Source organism: Anopheles bellator, chromosome 2 (assembly GCF_943735745.2).
Source record: "Anopheles bellator chromosome 2, idAnoBellAS_SP24_06.2, whole genome shotgun sequence".
NCBI classification, from domain to species: domain Eukaryota; kingdom Metazoa; phylum Arthropoda; class Insecta; order Diptera; family Culicidae; genus Anopheles; species Anopheles bellator.
In genome coordinates this window covers 35,662,415-35,671,588 of record NC_071286.1, presented here as the reverse complement: position 1 = coordinate 35,671,588, position 9,174 = coordinate 35,662,415, and positions in this window count along the sequence as shown.

Below are 9,174 nucleotides of genomic sequence, written 5' to 3'. Positions count from 1 at the left end.
CTGATTAATAAGACGGATGGTCAAGCAGTTTAAACCGTAGTTTGCGGATTTTCACCACGACAACCACTGGGCAACGTGATGGAAACATAAGCAAATGCGGCAACCAACGCGCGGACAGCTTTCTCGTGCCTAAATGTTTTTTTTTAATCAAACAAACACATATCTTGTACATGTTCACAGACTCGGTTATTTCTCTCACTTCAATTCGGTGCTCTTCTAGCACCATTTGGTGAACTTTGGCGATATTCTCGCCGGTAGTTGCAGTTTTTCGACATCCCAAACACTCATCGTCTTTCAAGCTCTTAACGAAACTGGGCGTTCAAACTGTCTGCAATTTGTGTGAGTAACTGTCAAAATATTGACAACCAAATTAGTTGAGGTTGGAAACATATCAAGTGACCCTCGTAGATAACACCGGGATTCGTGTTAAGTTAGGTTTACCTGTTTGTCCTTTTTGTTTATTTTTTTCGGCTTTAAAACAATTAAATCGTCAACGTCAATAAGAATGAACTTTGGCTGAACTTGTTGTTGAATACACGCTTATTGAAAGAAAAAAACTGTGCATTCGAAATCTGGCCAACGTTTTAAGCCAGGCTCATGTTTGCTTATGCAAATATCGTTGAAGTTGCTATTTAAAAACTCAAACTATTATTCTAAGCACCGTTGGCTGTCACCGAAATCGAACAGCGGCCTCCAGTGCACGCAACAGCGCATTGAGCGAGGAAGAAACAGAAAAACCGGGCCAAGCCAACACACAGCACAGGTCGTGCCTAATCCCCAAAAGCTTTTAGTAAACTGATCTAAATTTATTACATTTTTCACGTAATTTGTATGCGTCCCCGGGCGGTGGGGGGCGCCTGTTGACCGCCAACGACCCACCACCCGGCAACACACTGTTGGGAGCTATGAAATATGGAGTTGGATTCCTGGCCGTGCTGGGTAGCGAGGAAGGAAACTCACTTTTACTTTGCGAAACATTTTGCGGTCGCGTGGTGCGCACGGATTACGTGTTTCAATATTCATCAGCATTCCGCGCGCGCGCGCGTCTGCACACGCGCCCCATTTTCGCGAGGGAAACCCATGAGAAAAAGAGAGAGAGAGAGATGACATTGGAGTATGTTTCGCGCTGTGTCGCGTATTGTGTTGCTATTGTTTGCCAGATCCTGATCCATCACATCCCGCGCAAACGATTGGTTCCATGGGTTTCTTCGGGGCCAGGATGGCCAATTTTCCATTCAAACGATCGACACACTCTACCAATAACCTGAATAGGTTTTTGGGGGGGCGTTCTTGGTCCCCCGACACCACCCGTCCATTCCAGGGATTCCTTTCCGTACCCCCGAGGAAAATCATAAATTTCCGAAATTCCGCCACGACCGAGTGGGCTTAATTGAAAGTTTCAATCAATGATCAATTAAAACAAATTGTTGTCGCATAAAATTTGCATACATCGCGTCGACGGCGGCACGCAAAGTGGTTGGTAGCCGACAGCCGACGGGTCCGGCCGAAAAAAGGAGTAACAAAACAAACACAACCACAACAATCACTCGGCGTCCCGAGGCGTCGTCGCCACACATTAGTGGCCGCCCGCAAACCGCGCTCGGAGTGCTTTCGAGGGCCGACGTTTGAAATCGGGCCGTTCGGCAGGAAGTGTGACTTTTCGGCCGACCGTCCGACCGGCCAGCCTAGCCAGCCTTAATGGAGCCCCGGCGGCTGCCTGACCTGGAGCGGCTGGAGTTCTTAAGGACGCGTCCTCGGGGCTGGGATCGTGGGGCGAAAAATCAAAAGCACCGCACCGCCAATGGCCAATCGAGCTGGCCGAAAATCGCACCGAAAAATAAAAGAAAAAAAGCAAAGCCAGCGACCGCCGAAGAGCCGTGTCCGAGCCGATGGATTTCAATGTATTTTGAATAATTTCCTCGCCCAACCGAAAGAAGGGGCGCCGCTTTTGCCGGACATCAAACGAAAGAGAAGGTGTTCCGTGGTGGTAAGATATCCCGACGGAGAGCATGGAAGAAGAGCATCGGCGCAAAACTAAAATTCCAACAATAACAAAAAAAAACAATATATTAATGCTCGCCGCGCCGCGATCCGCGCTCTAGGCCAGGTGTCCGCGGTCGTTCCGCGGACCGCGGCCACTTTGCGCGGCGATTGGCACACGATCCACACGGCGTGGCCCGCCATGCCATCAAAGCGAAGCGAACCGAACCGAAACCGTAATGTTTTAAGTGAATTTTTATTTCCTAATAAAACCATAATTATGGTCATCTGATGGTCCTCGGGAAGGCTCGGACGACGAAGATGGATCGAAATGTCGGCCTAGAACTCGATCTAGCTCTCGCACGATTCCCTCGGCCGAGCATTAAAACCGAGCTTTACGAGCCGACGGTCGTGGCGCATAAAACGAACGGTGGAAGAAACGGACGAAAGGACCGGCAGGCACATGTGACATCAAACCAGAGACGGCCGCCGGACTGTTGTGACAGTGCCGGGTGTATAATGTTGTCTAAATGGAGTGTCTGATGAGCCGGGCACTGTGAGCCGCGAAAGGAACTGAGGTGAAGAATCAATCATCGGGACCCCGTCGACGGGACTACGAAGGAATCAGAGAGAAAGAGTGAAATGGATAAAATAATCCCACCGACGGGCCCGTCAGTGGGAATTCGTCACCACGGCGCACGATCGATGCATTAGCCGGCGCACCATTAATCTGATCGTGCCGGATCAAGGACTTTGAGCAGCCTTGCCGGGCCCCCGGCTCGTCCCTCTTCGCCTATTTTCGACAGCGAGCCGATGGCCGGCTTGCCGTCGGCTTGGTTTGTGATTTATTACCGTTGACCGACGCACGCATTGCATTCTTCGACTGCGCCACACGGATGTGTGCTGCCAAAGGATGCATTAACGCTGCGAAATGCAGCAATATTCTGCGGCGTTTTAGCGCGCGACCATTTATGCTCCGTGTCCACGAGAACAGCACATTCCACTCAACGGTCGATGCTTAAATTGTCGAGGCCGTGGTTTTTTAATCATCTCCGGTGCACGCGCCGGGCCGGGTGATAAAACTTAGCCTGACCAGGTAAAAGAAAGGCTATGTTAATTTGTATATTTTGACCTTTCTTTAAGCGACAACTGCGCGTTTGGTGAACTTTCCAGAAGACTGGAACGGAATTTTGGGAACCGTCAATCGATGAAGGTTATTTTCGATTTCCCGCTTAGTTAATGATGCGGTTTAGAAAACAGCGTCGGAAACAACCGTGCGCGTTTCACGCATGCTGGCCACCCGGTGGACATTTAACACCTCACAGGCACACAACCTGCCGAAACCATAAACAGGTTACGAAGATAAAAATGTAAACAGTCGTAAAGCAGTTTTACGACCGCACGTTCGGTTTGATTGATCCACAACCTGTTTCGCGCGACCAAGATGAGCGCGTGGACCCCGTAGTGGCGAAGATAGAGAGATATCCATTAGTGCACCGCGATCGTTGACGATCAGCGGAAGCTTCACGTCTAGAGGTTGGCGCATGGCGAAAGGAATGCGAAATGAACCATAAACCACTTTACAGCACTGAAATCGAGCATCGCAGCAAAAGTATGCTCTCTTTGCGCTACAGATATCAGGGGCTGAAGGTTCTTACCCCTCACTTCAATCAACCGAAAGCCACTTGATCGTACGGCCCCACGCCGGTGGTTCTAATCAAGGTTCGCTTTCGCCGTCACCATTCAAGAAGCTCCAATTCATTCATTTCGACTCCAACCGCTCGCAACTGTCGCAACGCGCCACCTGAAGCTAAAATCCGATGCGACGGACAAGCAGCGCAGCGCACTGGTCACGACATCCGCCGGCACGATCACTTGATCGGGCGAAAACTGGTTGCCAAAAACCAGACCGAGAGACGTTTCCGAGACGAGCGAGCATATTCCTTGGTAGCCGGCGACGGCCGACGGTTTGACTAATTTTTGCCGCCAAAATAGATACACGATTTTCGACTTAAAGGTTTAGAGAGCGGGCGATCCTGCCGCGGCGGGATCCGAGATTGGCCTCCTCTCCGCCCCGCTACACGATCAATCGCCGGTGGTCGCGTCCGGTTGATGGAGAGCTCCCGGATTTTATTTGGACCGCCGTTTCGTCAGCCTTTCAGCTGCTCCTTATGTACCTCTCTCTCTCTTTCTCTGTGCTCACTAAGAACATGGGCTAAGGATGGATTGGACCGCGGTTCTCAACATCCATCACTGAGCATGTGCCTGTTTCCTTTAACTTTCGCCAGTATTGTATTGTTTACTCCATCACACATTCTGCCCAAAGTTGGCGCGGTAAGTTCGCTTTGATCTGCTTGTCACGTGCATGGTCAGCGATAAACGCGCGGCCCGAGAAGTGGACTCCTTCCTCGCCGGGTATGCGGGCATGAATGGAACGATCCTTTGCGATAAGAACGGAAATGGCAAACGGTTGACACGATGAATCATCGTTCGATATATATATTTACTATCGCGCAGGATGATTGGCCTTGGCTTAAGATGAATGAATCGTTCGCATTAAGCGGCTTCAATGAGCGGTGTAAGAGTAGTGTGGGATTTTAGCAGGACGTAGCTCTAGCCTTATACCGCTAGATCCGTTTTTTTCCTGATCACGTACAAGCACGACTAGCCTAATAAATTTAAACCATACATTTGATGAGCTAATCGACAACGATAAGGTATGTTGCTAATGACCGATTATGATGGATCGATCGTATAAATATCTTCACTCTAATAGCGACCTCACAAGAGAGCCTTCAGCACGGGTGTTCCTGGGTTCGTTATGAGTCGTGTGTGCAATTCAATTGAACCGAGAACTTCAAGGGAACGACAAACAAACAATAACAAATAAGTACAGTATTTATCGTTCATTAAGAGTTACTAAAGCGCATCAAGATAAGCTATAAAGCTCATACAAATTGAGATCAGAGATTGAGATAGTTTACTTATTTTGAACGTTATTGAAATATATTCTGAAATTCTCTTTAGATACAGGGAGTTGTTTAACTATTTTTGGAAAAATCGAAAAACTTTGAAGTCGTTGTTGTTATTGTTTTATTATAGAGATTTTAAGCGCAGGGCTTCATTCGTCTCTTAAGAGAGAGAGATCAGAGTAACTTTGAAGTCCCTAATCAGTTATCATGTTATGAATAAATTATAAGTTAAATAAATTCTATTTCGATGCTTTTGAATTAATTATCTATTTTAGTAAAGTAAGACTACCAACCCCCTTTCCGAACGAAGGCATCATGCGTTAATAATCAATTATAAGAGTTATGAGTCTGCATCATTTTTCAATGAAACGCAACAATTATAATGTTGGATTGATCAACGTTCTTTTAAATAACTTCCAGTTTGTTTGGAAGGAACCCAGAAAGGATCGAAGCCAATGTAACTTTAAATTTGTTTTTTTTTGTTTCGTTTTTCAAATATTGAACCCGACTGTAACAACTAAACCCTACAACCAAAGCGTTTCAAAAGGTATTCCAGCTAGCTTTGTGAGACTATAAAAATCAAACCGTCACACTCTAGACACTGTAACATTAGGAAGTAACACTACTTATGATTTGTTACGTAGAATACTAACGCTGGCAAGTGTGAAGCAAATACGACATGGCACTGAAATTCTTCATTGGAAAAAAGGTATTCATATACTAAGCAATAAAACACGGTTCTTGGTCCTTGCCGTGGCTAGCAGGATTAGCTCAATTAGCAACAAAGTAGATCGCCTACCAACTGGCCATCGGCAGCCATTTTCCGGATACTTATAGATCCGCAGATTATGATCTCTCTTGATTGGCCGCACGGCGACACGGACCACCAGCTGCTCTCTCGCCGAGCGCCACGTTCAAACTATGTTGTCCCCTAATTGGTGCCATTAAAGTTAATGATCTACGAGCTGCAGGAGCGTTGCGTTGCGTGTTTCGTTGTTAGAAAAGGTAACGTTTTTTCGCACACTCTATTGGTCCCGTTTTCACGGTCTCGCCGTTCGTGTAGCGTGCACCACGCAACCCCCGGGTGCAGCCGATGGTAGGAGCCGTCGCTTAGGCATCTTCCATTTTCGTAAATAAGGTGTCAAAGTGATTCCGTCATTTGCGTAGTAAAATACCTGGCCACTGGCCACATAATGGTACAAATCAATTAACTTACCCAGATGAAATTGACACGCTGCTTCGCTGGTCTGTTGGCGTTTACCCCCGCAGGGTGAACGTTTTACCATGAAGCGCTGCAGTAGCAGCAATGCATCGCCAGTGAGGTGAGTTTCGCAAGAGAGAACAACAGTTTTTCGAAGTGGTGGGCAGTGTGTTCCCTTGCAATGTAGGTCTATTTTACAACAGCGTCTCGTAACTCGACTCTCGATGAACGGTAATTTTTACACCATTCCATATACTTTCATTAAATACTTTGATGTAGAAACGGAGTGAATCAATACCTTCTCTGATTTACACAATAGATAAACTTTTCTTTCAGCACTACGAATTTATGTCACTATCTTACGATCCGTATACCTTCTATTGCACAACTTGTTTCGCCGGTGAACGATGCTCACGGGAAGTAGCTGCACACGGGAAATTGCACCAATAAAATACTATCACTTATGGAGTTTTAATCTTGTATCTCCCGATTAAAGTGTCGCCATCACAGATACACAAACACAGTGGCACCTCGCGGATCCCTGTACCGGTGGCTGGAGGTCACTCAACCGTCGCCCAATTACCAGTCACTAACTCAATTATCCGCTCGCCAATCGTTCGACGCAATCTTCGATCGATCCTAGACACAGCTGGTGAAGATCCGCACAGCCCCCGGAGGTCGGAAGAAAGGAGCGCATCGATTATCGCCGAAACTCGAAACTCCGTCTTATCCCTCTCGATAACGGCCACCGACTGAAAGCGGTCGTCCGAGTGGTCCGACGGCTTGAGTCACCGAAGTTGGCTTTGCGTGCGCGTTTCCGTCATTTCCTTCTTTGCCCCACGCTGAAGAAGTAGGACGAGCCCACGAACACTACCAAACAAACGCATTCAGTGTTTGCTAAGGAAAATGCGCAAGCAATTCACCAACACATCCAGCAGCCGCAGAACGGTAGTATCGCTTGGGAGAGAGCGGATCCGCTACATATCTTGTGCGTGCTGACTTTCTCGCTTTAGCGAAACGTCGCAGTTCAGCGGTGGGCGGAGCTTAGTGTCGCCATTACAGCTTTGCCCCGGGACAGGCGAATAGGCTTTTGGTGGGTGACCGAAACTACTTCTTCAGTACATCACGATGGCCAGTGGACTGGCATTCTGATCTCGTGCGGCTAGGTCAGGACCCGTGACATCTAGTGCACAAATGGCCATTAGATGACTTGCCCGACGCTTGCTTTCCCGACAAACGTCGGCCGGCCCGGGGTCTGGCGGTTTAATAAATCTCACCAAGAGCACTTACCTTCCGGCGTTCACTTATTTACGCATCACTTAGGCCCTATCTTTACAGACCGCTGCAGGGCTGCGTGGCCTGCGAGAACGACCAAACGGCGACTCTAAAGTTTACTCCAAAAGTCCGCGGCCCGCGATGCTTATCGCACAATGCACGTGCTGTCATCTTTCGTGACCCAACAACGATCGACCACCGCGCCTGGCGACCAAACGGTGCCGACGACACGGTGCGCGGTTCATCGTTTCTTTCCATAAAATACCGCGTCACTAATGAAACGATCGCCCGGAGCCAGCCGAAAGCAATCCCAAATTGCGTTTAGATTACGAGAAAACGTCTAATTCAGGGGGAAAGTTTCTTCGACTGATAAAACTGCGTGACAAGAAGAATAATGATTACTTCTTAACTTCTACCAATGTTGGATAATCATGTTTCTATTAAAATTATTTCGATATCAGACTACGTTGGCCTACCGACTATCGAGTTCCAACTTCAGTTCGATTCAACCAAAACCTTCTGTTGAATTCTTGTTGGGCAACAAAAAGAATTCAATTCCGCAGCCTGGGCTTCGATGCTGTAAGCCAGCACAGCCGCCACGTGGCAGTTGCTTAGCATATCAACGGACACATTACTTCTGTACCGTATCCGTCGCTTATCGGACCTGAACTTCCGACGCCGCGTGATACGTGATAACCGACACCGAAACGCTCAGCATGATCACTTTCACTTTAGGAGCAGGTCGACAATTAGTAATGGAACTTGTTCCTGAAAGATATACGCACGCCTGTTCGTGCCTGTGACGATAATGTTTTTTTAAATGTATGCTGACGACAAAAATTCCAAAATTTCAATGGAAGCCTTAGGTCGATCAAAAACTTGTAGTGGAATTCAGACACTTCGCACGCCATCAATTAATACACCAGCGTATTACCTCCGAAACGGGCTAGACGCAATCCGGTAGGTCACTTCGGCGGACTCACATTCGGAGGCGCCATCCAGAAGCGTCCCAGGATCGGCCCCTCCGAATCGATCCCAAACGTCAGATTGCAGACAATAGACACATAAAACTGTCACATAAAAATGCATCTAACCCATGGCGCCTTTCCGTGGCGTAGTCCCGCTCGTCTCTCTCTCTCTCTCTTGCTCTTGAACTTCTCGAACTCGAAGGTCCAGAAGAACGAGCGACGACGCACCTGAAGGCCTGGAGTCCGTCCTGCCGTGCCCTGGATGTTGCGTAACGCATTGACAGCGTCGCCAGTGGCCATTCATCCATTCGGGTGCCGCGCAGGCGTTCGCACCGCATCCGACCAGCAGGATCAGGACATCGGAAGGGATCGGATCCTTTTTGGAATGGCACGACACGGCAACATCGCCGGTATTTATGGCATGAGCTAGAAAAGGCTGTTGCTGGTACTGCCGACTGCGACTCAACGACCCGTGCCCTACCAAATGGTCCGTGTAGGTTTTTTTTTATTCGTCCCCTGTCCGCTTGACCCTTAATGCGCCCAACCCACAGACCGATCACGACTCGGTGACGCTGCGCCGCCAGCGTGAAATTAGCTTTGTCCACGGTGTTTATCCCACAATTTATCGCTTGAAAGACCGGCCGGAAGGCTGGTGAGTAATACTTCAATGAACTCGCAAGCGATGGTGGACATTGTTTTTTTTCTAAAATTAAGAACATTGATCAGAACGGTGCCCTCAGTGGACTCAGTAGACTCAGTAGACTAACGTTAGCCCAGC